The sequence below is a fragment of the Pleurodeles waltl genome, chromosome 8, assembly GCF_031143425.1.
Source record: "Pleurodeles waltl isolate 20211129_DDA chromosome 8, aPleWal1.hap1.20221129, whole genome shotgun sequence".
In the NCBI taxonomy this organism is placed as follows: domain Eukaryota; kingdom Metazoa; phylum Chordata; class Amphibia; order Caudata; family Salamandridae; genus Pleurodeles; species Pleurodeles waltl.
In genome coordinates this window covers 482,556,559-482,573,585 of record NC_090447.1, presented here as the reverse complement: position 1 = coordinate 482,573,585, position 17,027 = coordinate 482,556,559, and positions in this window count along the sequence as shown.

Here is a 17,027-nt window from a genome sequence, read left to right as displayed (position 1 = left end):
TTTAGGCCATAAACGTCTGGCAGAGATGATCGCCCTGTATAAATCCAAATGCATTGCTGCAGCTATTTATGGGGCAGGGGTTACCAGAAATTAGACAATCTCCAATATATCGAGAATGCCTTTATCCGTAGGTTTCATGCAGTCCCAAAAAATACAGCAAATTCTATATGCCACAAGGAGGTGGGCCTCCCTTACATAACCGATCAAATAAAAGTTTTACCACTCTTATTGTGGATTAAGTGTTGGCAAAACGCAGAAGCAGACTTAGGGGGTTATTCCAACTTTGGAGGAGGTGGTAATCCGTCCCAAATGTGACGGATTTACCACCAGCCGTATTACGAGTTCCAGAGGATATAATGGACTTGTAATACGGCTGGTGGTATATCCGTCACTTTACCGTCACTTTTGGGACGGATTACCACTTCCTCCAAAGTTGGAATAACCCCGTTAGTCAGAGACTTTATGCTAAACTGTCTAGCTCTAGATAATGTGAACAAGATACCATTGTAGATGTATGTAAAATCCGGCCTTCAAGGCTGAGGTTTAATTGACTGGTTTAATTTTCCCACATGTGCATCCTGCAGTGGGGAGGAGAGACTAAGAGGTATCTTGGCTATGAAATCGGTGGACCTATACTCACAGATTGTTACAGTTAAAACCCTGGAACCATATTTGAGATGGATAGAGAACCCAAAATCACTGGTTTCTTTTAACCTATTTTAGATTCAATCTGATCCATTTTAGAGTATCCTCCCTGTCACAAGGTTTTTGGATGGGGGACTTACCCCCGTGTTATTGTGATCATGTCACCAAACAAAGCACCTGTCACTTTATTTTGTTCTGTCCACTCTATGTAGATTCAAGAAGGTCTTTTTTTACTCCACTGTGGCGTCATGGGGAGTTTAGGAAACATCGTCCCACAATGGAGTTCTTACAGAAACTAACCACGATTAATTTGTGCCACGCTGTGTTCAATTTTATTAAGAGGGCAATTCGAATTAGAGACCATTAAATTTAACCTGAGATTTTATTCTGAAAGAGATTTAATTCCCTCCTGATTTCTTGGAATTTTATTGATAGTAATTTTTATGTTTTATTGCCCTCTGGTGTTATTTATATGACATTTTACCTTCTTATGTTTGTGTATTGTATTACTTTGTGTTTTATGGCTTATTGCCGAAATAAAGTTGATTGACTGACTGATTGACTCAGCAGTCTTAAAGTCTTAAAGAGACTACTGGCAAAACAACTTTGCGATCAGCAAACAATCATAAATTTATTAAAAAAGTGTATGTTTACTTTTGTGAATCAGGCCCTTTGTTTAGAGAAGACAGAATAAGCAGTCCTTAATTTGAGCCGTTTGTTGCAGGTTGGGCCCACTAGCATTCATTTTAAGGAGCAAGCACTTACTGTACCTCATCAGAGGTTGACACAGAAAAAGAGAGACAAAAACACAAAGAGAGGAATTGAAAATGAAGAGAAAAACAGAAACACAATGCTAAAGGGAAGAATAAAGGATTAAAAGAAATCTGTAGGAGTGAAATAAAGGGACAGGCAGTAAATAGGGTTGGAAGAAACAGACATGAGATGGAACCAACACTATGCAGCCTTGGTATTATGCAATCCCGACTTTCGTGAGCACTGCTTGTGTGCACTAGCATTTATTCTTATACAAATGAAGCACAAGTGTTGCAACTGTTGTTCTGAAGTACAATGCAGAGGAAGACACATCTTAAGTAGACATGGCTTGAATAGGTGTGATAACCAGTAAGCCAATACATCCTCTCACTTAATTTGACCATGCAGTAAGTAGCCATTGACATAGATTATCCAGTATCCCAGGATTAATGCAAATGAAATTACACACTTTTGACAACCAATAACATCACAGGTTTGAGGCTTTGTCCCAGCCCAGGCCCACAAAAAACTTATTTTTGTGTTAAGGCGTTAAGGGATGGGAAAATAAAGGCAACAAGACACAGAAAACAATGCTGTAGGACCAATTTTTAGGTCTGGCATTACTCAAGAAAGTTTTTTAATTAAATACATAGGGGGTCATTCCGACCCTGGCGGTTGACTACCGCCAGGGCCGGGGACCGCGGATGCACCGCCAACAGGCTGGCGGTGCATCCATGGGCATTCTGACCGCGGCGGTACAGCCGCGGTCAGAAACGGGAAACCGGCGGTGTCCCGCCGGTTTCCCGCCGGTTTCCCGCTGCCCTAGGGAATCCTCCATGGCGGCACTGCAGGCAGCGCCGCCATGGGGATTCCGACCCCCTTACCGCCAGCCTGGTTCTGGTGGTTTTGACCGCCAGAACCTGGCTGGCGGTAACGGGTGTCGTGGGGCCCCCTAACAGGGCCCCACCAAGATTTTCAGTGTCTGCCAAGCAGACACTGAAAATCGCAATGGGTGCAACTGCACCCGTCGCACCCCTTCCACTCCGCCGGCTCCATTCGGAGCCGGCATCCACATGGAAGGGGGTTTCCCGCTGGGCTGGCGGGCGGCCTTCTGGCGATCGCCCGCCAGCCCAGCGGGAAACTCAGAATTACCGCGGCGGTCTTTTGACCGCGCAGCGGTATTCTGACGGCGGGACTTTGGCGGGCGGCCTCCGCCACCCGCCAAAGTCAGAATGACCCCCATAGTATCCACACTAATAGGGGCTCTTGGGCATCCATCTTCATCCATTGATCCATTATTGCCTGATTCACATTTTTCCTCTGCTCAATACAGCATGGGGCATTAGAACAGTCCACATCAGCCACTGGATAATTTTATTCTGTGTGGTGGCATTCTGCTCTTTCACAAGCAGTACATACTCACGCCAAGTTGTTTCAGTCAGTCCTAGGGAATACTATGGCAGTGCCTGGTTTTTAAGACTAAACATATTTTAGTTTCTAGTCATTTTGTTTTACAATGGCACGGGCCCAGAAAATCTCGCTACTATACATTTTTCACAAGACTTTGAAAAAACAAAGCAAACATTAACAAAGCCAAAAGTCTGACAGCCAATGCCAGACCTATTGGCCTTGCAATTCCTCTTCTGTTCATGTTGGAATGTAGCATTTGCAAAGCACTAATTACCCCTATATGACCCAGTGAAGCACTTTCCCACAAAGATTTTAAACTACACCATGTGGCTTGTGTGGTTGGGAGGGTGTTGTTTTTGTTTTGGTCCTGTATGAGAAGTATTTCATGTGGTGCTTAATGACCACCGATGTGTGGCTATCATATTAAGGAAAGCAGTGCCTGGAGTGTGACAGTAGGGAATTTGTGAGAGACAAAGGTGCAAATTACAATTATAATAAGAACTGACCGGATTAACCACATGGGTAGCAGTATGTTGTGTGCCTGCAGAGTAAAAAGGGGGCAATCAGAAAAGGACCAATAGCATATACAGAGCCATACATTCGGCAGGCAGAGTAGCTGTTGAATGAGTATCAGGGTATCAAAAAGCCAAGATTGGGAATTGGCGAAATAAACAGTAGCCATGTAATATTTTATTTATTTTTCAAAAAGGCTGGGAAACTGTCTACTGCAGAAAACATACATGCTATAAATGAGGAAGAATGTGGAAGAGCAATCAATGCTGGCAGCGTGAGCAGAACCTACACAAACGTTAAGAGGGACAGATTCCACCTACTCCTTCAAGCTGAAGGAGGATAAAATGTTGAGTAGGAGTTCTCACCGCAAGCCTCTATAGCACTCCAAAGCTCTCAAAGTTGCAACTCATAGTTCAGATCGCAGCTAGATTGGCAACCAACACTTACAATGGAGAAAAACAAAGTCCTTGATAGATTGCTGCCCAAATAGCTCCAGTGAATTGTCTTGCCTTATGTTACTGTGTTGCCATCACTGCTCAATGCATGCCCAGTACTTTTCCTGTATCTCAAAGACCCCTGTACTTTCTGGTTTATACAACGAGTCAACCTCCTGGCCTTCTAGAATTTCCTTCCAGAAAATCTTTCATTTTCATTATTAATAGTGAATGACTTTTCAGAATAAAAACATTTGAATGTGGTGGAAGGAGACCTACCCATTCACCATTATGTTGGTTTGGACAGCACAATAGCACTGATTTGGTAGTTCTCAGTTTGTTCAGTCTTAGCCCAGCTTCTCTCTGACCTGTGCAAAACACTTTTTATATATGCTTCCACAGGTTTAATTTCCTTTCAAGCCCCTTAGTCTGGTCCAGTCCCACTCTACCCCTGCTCCAAACTCCTGCCAATTAAGTCCGGTCTCACCTCTAGCCAGAGGCATTTAAACTAAAACAATAGCAGCTAATAGATTTCATTTCCTATTCTGCAAACCTCTAAACGATGGCTCCAGCCAGCAGAGTGCACTAGAAGACACCTGTCTGCCCAAAGGAAGCAAGAAACAACTGACTACAGCTTCTAGACCTACCTGCAATGAGTCCCTGATTTCCAAGATGCGCCTCTCAGGTTGTGGGAACTTGGAGTGCTTTCTGGACTCTTAAATTCAAACTTTTGGGCTCTTCGTAAATGCAAGCGGGCACATTCACTCCGAAACCCCGCCACTTGCACAAAGGATAAGCATAATTGGGCACAAGATCACCTCCTCACAAAGCAAGTATAGCCGCTCACAACTGTAAGGCTCCAGCCCATCAATCCACATCCATCTTTTTGTTTTCCATTGACCACTGCCAGCAATGATGTCCTTGCTCCTTGTGACCATGTTCCCCCCGAACTGGACTATGAAGATGACGTATGCTGCACCCTGCCAGCAAGGGAAAGTGAAACTAACCCCTACCTTATTAAGGCTAGGTGCAATGTCTTGGGCTTGCTATGATGCCTGGGAGTTTGTTCCCATCGTGATGACCCTTTAGATATGACTCGTAATCAGCCGTTATCTGCATTAGAAGATGTAAATATGCTGAGCCCAGAGAGCACTCCTCTCCGCTAAGTTTTAGGGAATTTTCTCTCGTGCTGCCGACCCTTCCCATTGTGAAGATAAGACCCGTAATCTGCCTTTATTGGCATTAGAAGATGAAATTATCTGAGTCCTACCAGCTAGGAAAACTCAAACTATTCCTACTATTAAGGTTGGGTACATTGTCTCAGAGTCACCTTTTGAATCCTAAGCAATTGGTCTCTTCGTTCTAACTCTTTCTATTGCGAGGATATGACTCACAATCTGCCTTTCCTTGGATAAGAAAATGAAACTATGCTGAGCTCTGCCAGACAGAAAAATCAAACTATACCCAACCCCTTTGAGGCTATTCGTAGTGTCAACCGCCTGGTAGGTTGCTGCCCTAACACTGCAAGTGTGAACCAACTTGCCTTGTCTTGTCTCCTCAAACTTCCATGTTGCTACCTCATGATCAAGTATGGGACTTTATGAAATCCCCCCTAAATTATCCGATAATAATGTCAATGGAAAAAAACATATGCAGTTTTTTTCTGTCGCACAAACTGCATCTTAACAAGACATCTCAAGGCTATTGCTGGATCTAAGAGAATCAGCGATGTTGAAGCTCAGTGTAGTGATTTCTAACACAGTGCTGTAAATGTAACACTAACATCTTTAAACTCCTTTGTTGGTTAATAGGTGGCCTGTAAAAGCCTTGTACGACTGGAGAAATGTGCGCTCCTGTAGGAGTAAAAATAGAATGTATAACAGCATTTCAAAAGCTCAACAATTATTGTAATTGACCTTTGTATGAGCGCGCATATGAGGAGTTACTATAATTCGTCTGTCGGTGGATATGACACAGATAACTACAGGGAACTCAGATACTGACAGATATTGAAGGTTACACTTAACAGTGCAAGGTTGAAATAAACAACCCTGTATCACCTTCCAAGCGGGAGGTGTTCTGCGCAACTTGGCAGCCTCTGTAGAAACAGGTTCTTGTCTGTGTATACTACAGAGTTTAAAAGGAGTGAAAGAAAGCTATTGTAAATCAGTGTTAGGAAAGCTCTCTTATTCTCCACCACAATCTACAGGAATCAGTAGGTGGCTGTGGAAAGAGCAAAGTCGAAGCTAAAAATAGTTCAGGAAGTGCACTGGCACTGGATTTCGCAGGCCATCAAATGTAGTCGTTTTTTTACTACCAGAGCAGAGTATGGGGGCACACTTATTTTGCTTGCATTAGAGCCGTGGCTCATTTGGTACGCCAATAGTAAAAAGCAACTCACAAAGGAAGCTACAAAAAATAGGGTTTGCAGAGAAGCAGAAAAAAGAAATGGAGCCCTATACACAACAAAACCAGTAAAAATAAGGGCAGAGAATCACTGAATTGTTCAAGCGTACTTAATCCCCATATTCATACTTGCTTTGCGCCAATTTGCGTCATTTTTTAATGCAAACCTAACTCCAAATTTATACTTTGGTGCTAGATCTGTCTAGCGTCAAAGTTTAGGAGTTAGTGTCATTTTAGTTAGTTAGTGAGAAACTATCTTGTGTCAATGAGATGCAAGGTAGGCTCTTCCAAGCAAAAAATGACGATATGGCCTTAGCGCCATATTTATCCCCTGTGCTAAAATCAAGCACGGGGGAAGGAGGCCTTAAATAATGGCACTAAGCTTCAAAGGTTTTCTTCTGTGGTTGGGGCATTTAGATGATGTGTACCTATGTTTGCTGGTATTACCCTTAATATCGACTCCAGAATGTCATTCTGCTAGAATACTGTGGACAAAGCATCAAGGACCAAACTATTGTGAAGGTAAGTTCATATAGGTTTACTTAACTCCACCTCTATGTACCTTGATGAAATATATTTTCAAGATATCAAAAATTGGACCAATAAACGTCTCTGACCATGCATAATTGTCCTTTCAACTGTCCTTTAATGACCCACCCACCCCACATCCAGACAATGGCTTTTAAACCACAAATCAATGGATGACTCTAGCAACAGAATAAAAATTGCAAATACCATTGAGCATTTCCTCATAGAAAACCCCAGGTGACGCATACCCAACCGCAAGATGGGATGCCCTCAAAGCCACGACCAAGGCCACAATTTTGTAAATCCCAAAAGAAGGGAAAGATCCTCTAATTGTTAAAAACTATAGACCGATCTCCCTCATTAACACTGATTATAAAGTCTACGCTAAGATTACAGCCAGCAGATTGGAACCGATTATTCAGAACCTGATAGCAAACTCACAAATTGGCTTCCTCAAAGGTAGACTCACTTCAGACAACATCAAAACATTCTTCCATATCCTAGAGAAAACTAAACTATCCCACTCATCGACTGCGGCCCGCGTATTAGATGCAGAGAAGGTCTTTGACAAGGTCTTCGGGCCCTTCTTGCAAGCCACCTTCCATAAATACCAACTTGGAGATTGCTTCACCCACATGATTATTGTCCTTTACTCCAGCCGTCAGCAAGAATCAGAGTCAATGGCCACTTAGCTCAACCCTTTATCTTTGCCCATTGCACTCGCCAACGCTGCCCTTATCACCCCTACTGTTCCTGCTTGCCATCAAACCCTTAATTGCCTCATTTAGAGATAATCCAGGGATTATGGGTATTAACTTCTCCTCTGGCAGGCAAATTGTGGGAGCCTATGAAGACGTTGTACTTTTGTTTACCAAAGATGCCCTACACACTATTCTAATTATTATGAAAGAAATAGGGAGGTACTCCCTAGTTGCATGCTACTCCCAAAACAAAGATAAATCAGATTTGCCCCTAAATGTCCCCTGAACATCAGCTATAATTGGCGATCTCAGCCTACCATGGCAGCTAAAGACCATCAAATACCTAGGTGTATGGCTTAGCTTTGGACTAAACACTCAATTGTTATCAATGAGCAAAAGACACTTTCCAAAATTAAAGAACAACTTGTCCCCAAAGAACTTCGTGTGGTGGGGTGTGTGGACACTATTAAGAGTTTGATCACCCCACTGATCTATTTTACTTGCAGTATCCTCCCGGCCACCCTCTCCTTCCCCTTTTTTAAATCGATAGATAAAACCATTTCCAATTTCCTGTGGAAAGAAAAGAAACCAATAATCTCCATGAAAATTCTGAAGTGGAAAAAAGTGAAATTCTTTAGGGGAGTAAACCTACAGGACTATCCCCACTACCAAAGGGCATTTCGGATCTCATAGGGTGTGTAGTGAGTCTTAACATGGGAGAACGGTCCCCCCTCCCATGGCTCACCATAGAATCAGAGAAAATGTACCCCATTCCTCTTTCCTCCACCCTTATAATACACAATTTGGCAAATCTTCCCTGGGATCACTCCAGACATATCAAAAGGGACACTGTTGCCCTCTTTTACTACTAGACAAACAGCTAGAATATCGCACATACAGCTCCACTATGGACTCCCTCTGGCACAGTTGTGCAATAAAGCTGGAGGGCAAAACAATCCTATGGGAGACTTGATCTAGGAAAGGTATTAACTTGGTAAATGAGTTGGGCTGACGATCAAACCCACTTCCCATTCTCAACTTTGCAGCTAAAATTGTACTGCACATAGACTTCCACAGGGTCCCGAAATTGAAAGGCACACTGAGAAGGTTGAAGTCTCCATATCATCCAGACCTCCAAGAACTACTGGTTAAACTTTCACAAACAAAAGGTGGGAAAATATTTGGCAATCCCCCTTCTCAGCAAAAATCACACCAACCTAGCACAGTAAAGGTTCTGGTCAATTCACAATGCTTACTGGACCCCCTCCAGACTACATAAACTTGGCTTAAGGGACTCAGACACATGCTGGAGATTCGGAGAGGGGACAGGTGACATACAACAAATGTTTCTTAATTGCAAGATGTCTCATCTGCTGTGGTGGAGAATACAAACACTGATACAGAGACTCTCAGGGACAGCAATAGAAATGTACTTCTTAACGACAGCCTTGGACATCCACGCTAACCCCTATTCCTCAGAATTCCCCAAAAATACTTTACTGCCAGTGGGTCTCCTCCTCTCCCTGCGGAACAATACAATATTTGCAGATTTCAAAGTCACATCCCCAGGCTCCTTCAACAAATGGTAGAACGTGCTGTGCTCTGTCAGAGGGATTGACAACATACTACCTACAAAACTACATGCGTCCACCGGACCCAGACATCTTTGAGATGCCTTATATAAGTAACATGGAAACAAGCCACCATTAATCCACTTTGAAGACTAACCCCTTACACAGGGGAATGAATGGGTCTTTCTTCCTTCTGATTTGTTGCACTCACTTGGATGAATCTTCCGGCGAATTTGCAAACCGAAGGAAGGGTATGCCTCCCCACATCCCCACCCGTACCCCTCACCTTTCTTTCCTTCATCTTCCCTTAGGGTTTTTTCCTCTTTTCTTATCACTCTTTCCTTATGAGCCACCTAGTTTGCCATTTTACACTCCTGTTGAAACAGACCTTCTAGTACACCGATGCAGCATCTCTCAAATCACCCGAAGACCAAATGTTGCTGTATTTTGTTAGGTTTTCCATCATACATACCTATAACGAGTCATTTTCTACCTGCTTCTACTGGGTTATTCATTCAATGTTACTACCTCCTATATATGTATTGTAACAGGAGTGTACTGTATACCTTTGCGACATTTTGTCTGCCTTTCTATAAAAATAAACATTTCTTGAACTAAAGAAACAAGAGTAAACCTGTATTTACCTGTGTGCGATTACCTTCTCAATATTTTGGTCCTCAATATTTTGGCCATGATATTTTGGTATCACACCATTTGCCACTAGAGTGACAAAGTTGTTTACTCTGACACATTGGAAGCTCGTGGGGCTAAGATTAAATTAATGAGATTAGTTATTTTCTGGAAAGTAAACATTACCTCAAAATCGAGGATCCACATCTGCCCATTGTATGAAGGTTTTTCAGACTAAGGGGGTGATTCCTACCCTGGCGGTCTATGACCGCCAGGGTAGGTGACGGAGGAAGCACCGCCAACAGGCTGGCAGTGCTTCCGGGGGCATTCTGACCGCGGCGGTAAAGCCGTGGTCAGAAACGGGAAACCGGCGGTGTCCCGCCGGTTTCCCGATGCCCCAGGGAATCCTCCACGGCGGCGCTGCTTGCAGCGCCGCCATGGGGATTCCGACCCCCTTACCGACATCCTGTTCCTGGCGGTTTTCACCGCCAGGAACAGGATAGCGGGAACGGGTGTCGTGGTGCCCCTGGGGGCCCCTGCACTGCCCATGCCACTGGCATGGGCAGTGCAGGGGCCCCCTAACAGGGCCCCATTAAGATTTTCAGTGTCTGCTATGCAGACACTGAAAATCGCGACGGGTGCCACTGCACCCGTCGCACCCTTTCCACTCCGCCGGCTCCATTTGGAGCCGGCATCCTCGTGAAAGGGGGTTTCCCGCTGGGCGGGCGGCCTTCTGGCGGTCGCCCGCCAGCCCAGCGGGAAACTCCGAATGACCGCCGCTTTCTTTTGACCACGGTACGGTCTTCTGGCGGTACCCGCTTGGCGGGCGGCGGAATGACCCCCTAAATTATTTCATGATCCTGGGCCTATTGATGTCCCTGATATAAAATATGTAGGGCCTGATTTATACTTTTTTAACTCCGCATTTGCGTAATTTTTTGACACAAAAGTGGCACAAACTTGCAAATTATAATTGAATTTTGTAAGTTTGTGCCACTTTTGTGTCAAAAAATGACACAAATGCAGCACTAAAAAGGTATAAATCAGACCCTTAGGGCCTTATTTATACTTTTTAGTGCAAAACTGCACTAACGCAGTTTTGCACCAAAATGTTTTGCACCGGCTTGCACCATTTTTTAGCACCAGCTGGGCACCATATTTATGGAATGGTGCAAGCCGGTGCAAAGGGTAGGCTAGCTTAAAAAACTGCGTCCGCCCCGCCCCTCTATAGCAAATCTAGAATATCGGGCTGCCTGGAAGAGCCACACGTGGCCCGGCCAGCAGGAGCGCTCCAGCTCATGAGCACAATCAGCAACTCGGCCCAACGAAAGTGCAGCGCGTGGCCTGGGCAACAGAGCCCCCCCCCAGCAAGGCGAGCTTGGCAAGCATTTAGCGTGTGCGCACAAGCAAACTTAACAAGCATACAGCGCTCAGCTTAAAGTGAAGTTGGGCATCTTCAAAGAAGCGAATAGGCAGCTAAAAAGGAATTCACCTTTCACCCCTTAGGAAAGGCTCAAGGAAAGCAGGAAGTTGTATAGGACTTTTGCCACTAAAAAGGAGCTAAGCAGCTGCAAAAAAAAATTAAATCACAGTCTATAAAGAGCTAGTCTTGTGTCTACACACAAATAAGGAGCCCAAGGACAGACTAAAAAGAGCGACACAACAGGAGCGCACCAAGGTCAAAACAAAGAGACCAGCCATGGACACCCCACTGGGGAGACGTGACCTGACCTGGTTGCAACCTCAACTACAAGCGAGAACGATCAACACAGGGAACAGCAAAGTGGAGCTGGCGGCCAGGGACAGCACACTGGTATGACGTGACCTGGCCGCACCCACAAGGGCATACAAACACTTTGATCTGTAAAGTGGAGCTGGCAGCCAGGGACAGCCCTTGGGGCGACGCGACCTGGTTGCAAACACAAACAGACTCAACCGGGGACAGCCCAGCGGGCCATGCGACCCACGTAGAGCAACAAAGCAGTATTAGGGGACAGCCCAATTGGGTCGACGAGACCCCTAGTCAAGGGGTGGCAGAAATACAGCTAAACATGCAGAACCAAGGAGAAAGTCAAGAGCTTGACATAGAAGAAATCACTAAGGCTGCAAGGGAAGCAGTGGTGACACGCAGCAAAGACTGGATGGTGAAACAAATCAGGGTTGATGGAGCAAGTGAGTCACCCGTGCAGGACGAACACACCAGCAACAGACCAAACATTGCAGCCAGGGATAAGGAGGAGCCACTGAGCTATTTAAAGAAGCGGCAGCAGTCTTGCTCGACCTTGGGAGTGGTTCCCAAGAGAGAGCATGCCAAATTTATGCTCATTCACCACCTGTCATACCCTCAGGGCAGTTCTGTGAATGACGGCGTTGACCCAGACAACTGCACAGTCGGGTACGCATCAGTGGATGATGCAGTTCATATATTGCGCTCGAAAGGAGGTGGCACCTTGATGACGAAAGCAGGCATAGAATCAGCTCTCAGGCTACTCCCGGTACATCCAGAAAGCTACCACCTCCTAGGTTTCAATTTTGAAGGAGAAACATACTTTGACAAGGTGCTGCCTATGGATTGCTCCATGTCCTGCGCACACTTTGAAAAGTTCAGCACATTCATTGAATGGGCGCTACACAAGCAACACCCAGGTGGGGGGAAGCTACACTACCTAGACAACTTTCTATTTGTGGGTCAGCCTAGAGGACCAGAATGTCAGGACTTACTGGAGGCTTTCCAAAACCTTACATCTAACTAGGGGTTCCGCTGGCCACAGGCCCCACCACCAAGTTAGTTTTCCTAGGCAATGAGCTGGACTCAGCAGGAGGCACATCCTGCATCCCCCAAGACAAAGTAGAGGATCTGGTAAAGGACATCACAGGGCTACTGGGCCTAGAGAAAAAAACACCATCACTTCAGGTTAAATGGAGGGGTGAAACAGGACCTGTCTACGTGGCTTGAATTTTTGGTAGATTTTAATGGCACGGTAATATGGAGAGAGGGCTGGTTGTGCGCAAAACAGATGGAACTCTACACCGACGCAGCACGCAGCCTAGGCTTTGGGGCCATATTAAAAGACAAATGGTGCGCCAAAAAATGGCCACAGACGTGGGCAGCCTTGGGTCTCACAAGAAACATCACGGTCTTGGAATTATTCCCCATTGTGGTGGCATTAACAATCTGGCAAGAGCAGCTGAAAGACATGAAGCTGGCACTATGGTTAGATAAACAAGCAGTTGTACACGCTATCAATAAAGGGGCATCACATTGCACACTAGTATTAAAATTACTGAGATACTTGGTAAAGATGCAACTGGCTGGCAACCTCGATATTAGAGCAAGGCATGTGCAAGGCACTATTAACAATAAAGCAGATGCACTCTCTCGATTCCAGAAGGGGAGATTCAAGAGCTTAGCCCTAAGAGCAGAACAGGAGAAGACACCATTCCCCCCCAGGCCTGTGAGGGCTGGTGGAGGGGACCTGTCATTACTAGTAGCTCACGCCCTAGCGCCAAAGACAGCAAGAAGGTATGCAGCACAAGCGACAACAGTACAGGAGGTCACAGGCCTGAGGGATTACACCTGCCAAGACAAGGCGCAATTAGCAGTGTAAAAATGTATACATTGGGCATTCTCCCAGAAAAAATCATGGACACAGGCATACCTGACGGCTGTGGAACATTTTAGCAAGATAACAACGGGCAGAGATCCCACCAACTCACACTACATAAGGGCAGCAATGAAGGGGTGGCGCAGGCTGGAAGGGCCCACGAAGGACCAGAGGCACCCAATAGATTTCAGCACACTTAAGCAGCTCTTGGGGATGCTCAACAACCTGTGCTGGAACAATTTTGAAAACACCCTCTTCAAAGCAGCTTTGACGCTGGCATTGTTTGGGGCATTTAGGGTAAGCGAGCTAGTCGCCCCCTCCAAAGCAGGGAACACCAACACATGTATACAAAGACAAGGCGTGCAAATTGGCCAAAATCGCATGGAGATACTACTAAGAAAATCTAAAACCAACCAATTCGGGAAAGGGGCGAATGTGGAACTGAGATGCTTGGAAGACCGTGAGGTATGCCCAGGTATGAAGTTGTGTTCAAGGGAGTTTATTTTAGTGCAATTAATAGATGGAAAAGTGCAGTGGAATGGGGGGATGATAGAGGTAAGTCCAGGGTATTGTTCCAGTCTGTTTGTAGCACAGGTCCAGTGTCCAAGGGGCCATAGGAAGGGGTGCAAAGGCAGTTCAGAGTAGACAAGGTATCAGGGTGGGACACAAGGTGGACATTCAGGAGGGTCTCATTTCCTGGAGGTGGTCTTGGTCTTGGCAAGTGTCTCTGGCTTCTGTCCTGGTCGCAGGGAACGTTTGCGGGGTCGTTCACCTTCTGCAGAGGGATGGGTGCTGGTGGACTGTGGATCCTGTGACAGGGCCTCCTGTCCACTAGCTGCAGCAGATGTGGAGGGCTGTGGCTAGTGGTAGGGGCCCGCTGTTGTGCTGTCCTTTCCCTCATGATGTTGGCCACATCAGCCAGCACCCCTGGTATGGAGACCATGGTGCTGTTGAGAGCCTACAAATCTTCCCTGACCTCGTGATGGTGTACGTCCTGCAGCCGCTTGTTCTCCTTCATGTTTGTAAGGATCTGGCCCATCTTGTCCTGGGATTGTTGGTAAGCCCCCAGGACATTAGTGAGTGCCTCCTGGAGAGTCGGTTCCCTGGGCCTGTCCTTCCCCTGGTCACAGCTGTCCTCTGAGGGTCCCTGTACCCCTGTGCCCGTGCCCCCTGCATGGTATGCCCACTGCCACTGACCCCAGGACCCTGATTGTCTTGGGTGTGAGGTGTGGACTGGGGTCCCTGTATGGGTGGGCACATGGCTGATTGACATGTCCTGGGGACAGAGGTATGGGGATGTTGGGTGGGTGCTGTGGTGATGGATACTTAGGGGGGGAGGCTCTGTGGTGGACTGGGAGTGGGCTGGGCTTGCTGACTGACCAGTGGTCCCTGATGGGCCAGGAAGTTCATCCGGATCCTGAAGTCAAGAGTTACTGTCATCACTCACAGGGGGCATCTTGTGTTGGGGGACTGGATAGTTGTGGCACCTCCTCGCCGCTAGGATTGGATGGGGCACCTGTGTGGATGTAAGTGATGTATTATGCTTCCTGTCTGTGAGATATTGTACATCCCTAGCTTCCCCTCTATCATTGCTGTTGCCCTGCCACCTTTGTTTGTGTATGGTGATGTACTGTGTGATTGTTAGTACTCCATGTTGGCATGCAGGGCTTGGCATTGGGGTTGGTCACATCTGTAGGTGCACTGTGTGGAATGGACTGGAGTGATTGGAGTCAGAGTGAGGAGTTGAGATGGCATGCAGATATGGGGGTGATAAGTAATAAATATTGACTCACCAGTGTCTAGTCTGCCGGCTACTCCAGTGAGTCCCTCAGGATGCAGGATTGACAAGACTTGCTCCTCCCATGTTGTGAGCTGTGGGGGAGGAGGTGGGGGTCCACTGCCAGTCCTCTCGACTACGAGCTAGTGCCTTGCTGCCACAGAACATACTTCCCCCATGGGTTGTTCCACCTCTTCCTGATGTCGTCCCTTGTTCTTGGAAGCTGTCCCACGGCGTTCACCCTGTCCACGATCTTCTGCCATAGCTTCATCTTCCTGGCAATGGATATCTGCTGTACCTGTGCTCAAACAGCTGTGGCTCTACCCCGACTATTTCCTCCACCATGACCCGCAACTCCTCATCACTGAAACAGGGGTGCCTTTGTGGGGACATGGATGTTTGTGGTGTGTGTGTGTAGTTGTCTCTGTGATATTTGTGTTGGTCTTGTGGTTATTTTTGGTGTTCATAAAGGGTTGTGGGTAATCTGTGTGTGTGTTTTTTAGTGCTGTGGGTGGGTGTGGTGTGTGTATCAGTGTTAGGTGTGTGTTTTTGGTATTGGCCAATGTTGTGTTGTTTTGTATTTGGGTGGCCATTCTGCCTGCGCCGGTGTATACCGCCAATGGTTTACTGCCGTTGAATGTCTGCCATGGTGATTCGTGGGTCATAATGTGGTGGGCATTGTTTTGTTGGCATAACGGTTTGGATGGTAGTACTGACATTTTAATACTGACCTTTGGTCTGGTGGATATGTGTTTGTCAGTTTGGTGTGTGTGTCATACTACGGCGAACGGATGTTTGTATTCTGCAACAGTATGTTGGTGCCATCACCAGGGTGGTAAGCGGGATTTATCGCCATTGTCATAATGAAGTCCTTTGTGTTTTGCTGATACCACTCTTACAATTGTGTTAACTCAAGAATAGCTCTCCAAACTGTCTTTTAGTTAAATGTTTTTTATTTTTCTAATTGACTAATATTTTACACAGATTTCAATAATATCTGTCAGGGCCCTGGTTAGGTCCCTACAACTTAGAAAAAGTTCTTAAAAGTCTTTGCTTTAAGTTGTCATTGTCCCTACAGAGGCAATATTAGTCACTGAGGGTGGTATAGATTTATCCTGTGCTGCCTGGCCAAGTAATATGAACAAATACAGGCAGCACCCTGTGATTAATGGGGAAAAGACAGAAGCCTTGAGGGATACAGGTGCTAGCATCACTATGGTGTCTCAGCACTTGGTACCATCAACTCAGTTCCTGGTAGGGAGGTTTTATCCTGTCACCAACGCTGACAATGAGATGAAGTTCCACCCCATGGCGATGCTAACTTTGAATGGGAGGTGTAGAAGGGCAGAAAGAAGTGGTTGGGTCTAGTGTGTAGATTGCCTACTCGGTAATGACCTGGAGCATTCCCCCTGGGCTGAGGTAAAGCTAAAAACCCATGCAGTAATGCCTGAAATCCCTGAGTGGGATTGTGTCAAGACTAGAGCACAAAGCAAACTTCACAGAGAAAAAGGAGAGCTAGATCCTCCAGTGAGGATCTGTGCCAGGGACAAAAGGAGTGTCCCACTCTTGAAGGCCTAAGATAGCAAGCTGCTCAGGAGGAGCTATGAAATGTATGTGGTACCCACAGGGTCTACTGGGAGGAGGGGCTCCTGTTCACTGAGGCCAGAGACCTCAAGTGTGGTGCAACCAGAAGGGTGGTAGTGCCACAGAAGTTCAGAGATTTCCTTCCAACTTTAGCCCATGTCATCCCCCTAGTAGGGCATCTGGGCCAGAACAAAACATGGAGTAGGTTGGTTAACTTCTACTGGCCAGGTATGTCCCAAAAAGTGAGCGACTCTTGTCAGGCCTGTCCCTTTTGCCAAGCCAGCTGCAAGGCAGGAGGGCACTTAAAGGTCCTTTCAATTCCACTGCCTCTGGTTGGGGGTTCCCTTTGAAAGGGTAGGGGTTGACCTTGTTGGCCCCCTTGACCCTGCTATAGTGTCAGGGCATAGGTACAACTTAGTGGTATTGGATCATGCCACTAGCTACCCCCTTAGGACCATTACTGCACCTGC